We start from the raw sequence: 2870 nt of genomic DNA, 5'->3' as shown, positions 1-2870 counted from the left end.
TGCAAAACAACTTTTTGCACTGCCTTGATTATACATAGCAGGGTAATTCTTTTTCGCAGGAGGTAGGACAGCAATTTCTGATGAAGCAATTGCTGGTGATCTGTTGCTACATAGTTCTGCCAGAATTTTATCAGATTGGGCAGTATATCTTGATGCACCATTTTGCATTATGTTCAAAGTAGCTTCTGGAATGTGTTGAATTGCTGCACTCTGTTGCTGTCTTTTTAAACCGGTTGCTTTCTTTCCACAGCAAGCTGTCTTGTTTCAAGGCATAATCTATGTACATATTAAATAGAACAACAAAAGTTATAACAGATGGCAGGGTCGGTAGTTTTCACATTTCAGTAATTTTTCAGATTAACACCTGCACGATTACGTAACCGTAACCCTAAAACCCTAACCCTGACCCTAAAACCGTAACCGTAACACTAACCCTCATCGTAACCCAAACCCTAACCGTAACCCTAAAACCCTAACCCTGACCCAAAAACCGTAACCCTAACACCCTAGTGAAAATTGTGCGGGTGTTAATCAGAAAAATTACCCACATTTGTAATGAAGTTCACTGATTTGCAATGTGTTGTTCATAAGCTCCGTAGTTTGTATATTTACAAAACATTGATGAACATGAGTTATCTTGTAGTGAATGCTTGTCTGTACGTGTGCGTGTATGCGTTTGAGAGAGCGAGATAGAAGAGAGAGAGGGGGAGAAAGGAATAGAGAACAGGAGCAATGAAGAAAGAGAAAGAGAAGGGAGAACGGAAGACAGTTATAAAATAGCAATGCGTGCGCATGTTTATATAAGAAACACGCAGAAACTAAATCTTATATCTATAATGTTGATGTGTTTATGTGTATGTTGTCACAGATCACGTATGTGTGGTTGTATGTGTTTTTACATTTGTATGTTATGAAAAATATGTTAGAGGTAGAGGGATAGAAGAAAACTATGAAATGGGAGAGAGAAAGAAGAATGAAATAAGAGTGAAAAGGTAGAAGGAAAGAATAGTCTTAAAGCAAGTTAATCTATGACTTTGTATGTATCACTTTCTCTCTCTCTCCCTCTTTTACTTTTACTCTGTATATTATATGTTGAGCACGTGATCGATGTGTAACGACGCCACTACAGGTAGAAGGGAAGAAATATAAAAGTTGCTAGAAACAACAGCCAAATCTCCCTTAAATCACACAAAGTAAACAGAATTTTAAAAATCTAATTACTGCACTGGAAAGTTCACATCGAGAAAATTCCATTGATGTAAAAATTTGTACGAAAAAGTGGAAAATGTGGATTTCTATAAATGTTTAAAAAGGTTTCACACAGATACAGAACTTCAGCATTATATATTAAGATGGGCAACACACACACACTAAATAAAAAAAAAAGACAGGTATTTGTATATATGTGTGTATTAATGTGTATTCTGTGTGTGTCTCTCTCTCTCTATATATATGGTAGTAAGTAAATGTGTTTTAAGAAAGATGATTAAAGAAATTCAGTTTTTAGGGAATAAATATTTGACTGTCAATCGTATTTGGAAGAGACTGACAGGTATTTGTATGTATGTATTTATTTGTATGTATGTGTGTATTTGTACGTATGTATGTATGAGTGTGCATTTGTACATATGTATGTATGAGTGTGTATTCAAAAACATCTATATTTACACTTTAAAGTTGGTTTTCATACTCAACCCTGTTCTGCAGAATCAGTGTAGCGACGGGAGGTTTGTGACCATCTCTACGTTCTGAGTTCAAATTCCGCCAAAGTCGACTTCGCCTTTCATCCTTTCGGGGTCTAAAAAATAAGTACCAGTTGGAAACGGGTCGATATAATCGACTATTCTCCACCTGCCCCAAGCTGCCCTTGTGGGAGAAATTTAAAATAATAATAATAATAATGACATCTGCTGATCAAACTCCCAATCCACAACTAAGTCTTAAGTGTGTCGTCGTCTAACGTCCGCTTTCCATGCTAGCATGGGTTGGACGATTTGACTGAGGACTGGTGAAACCAGATGGCTACACTAGGCTCCAATCTGATTTGGCAGAGTTTCTACAGCTGGATGCCCTTCCTAACGCCAACCACTCAGAGAGTGTAGTGGGTGCTTTTACGTGTCACCCGCACGAAGGCCAGTCAGGCGGTACTGGCAACGGCCACGCTCATCTCGCTCGAGAAACCTCATGGGCAACACACACACACACACAAAATAAAAAAATGTTAGTAAGTAAAAGTGTTTTAAAAAAGATTGTTAAATTTTCAGATTAACACCGGCACGATTTTCACTACAGTGTTAGGGTTAGGGTTAGGACGAAAAAGTGGAAAATGTGGATTTCTATAAACTTTTAAAAAGGCTTCACACAGATACAGAACTTCAGCATTATATATTAAGATGAGCAACACAAACACACACACACACACACTAAATAAATAAAAAAATGACAGGTATTTGTATGTATGTGTGTGTTAACCCTTTAGTGTTCAAACCGGCTGTAACCAGCCAAAATTTATTCCCCTTTATTTGTTCAAACCGGCTGTATCCGAAAGCTCTACGAAATCGCTAAAAAAATAAACAAATCACGTTATTGAATTCTCGTAGCTTTGAGATAATGCGAGATGAAGCCTTTCCCACCTTTATTCAAGTATAAATACTGTGAAATTTTTTAGACCACATGGTTTTCTCAACATTTGAAGAGAAGTGTTTATCTTGGTTGTGAAAGAAATGGCGTCAGCAAGTAGCGATTCCGATTTTGAAGGATTTACAATTGATGATATTGAAAATATCAATGAAAACAAAAGTATTTTGTCTTCGGATGAATCTGATATCGATATCAGTGATTATTCGTCGGACGAGGAAGAGTTTAATAAC

The 2870-nt window shown here is 36.9% G+C and overlaps 1 protein-coding gene across 1 annotated transcript in view; it reads left to right on the top strand.

Moving 5' to 3' along the window:
* Positions 1–2870, top strand: part of LOC106877076 (uncharacterized) — a 262423-nt gene that overhangs the window by 30105 nt on the left and 229448 nt on the right. The window lies entirely within an intron of this gene.

The sequence above is a fragment of the Octopus bimaculoides genome, chromosome 17, assembly GCF_001194135.2.
Source record: "Octopus bimaculoides isolate UCB-OBI-ISO-001 chromosome 17, ASM119413v2, whole genome shotgun sequence".
Taxonomy (NCBI): Eukaryota; Metazoa; Mollusca; class Cephalopoda; order Octopoda; family Octopodidae; genus Octopus; species Octopus bimaculoides.
Note: the sequence above shows the minus strand (reverse complement) of the source record. Positions and strands in the feature narration are given on the sequence as shown.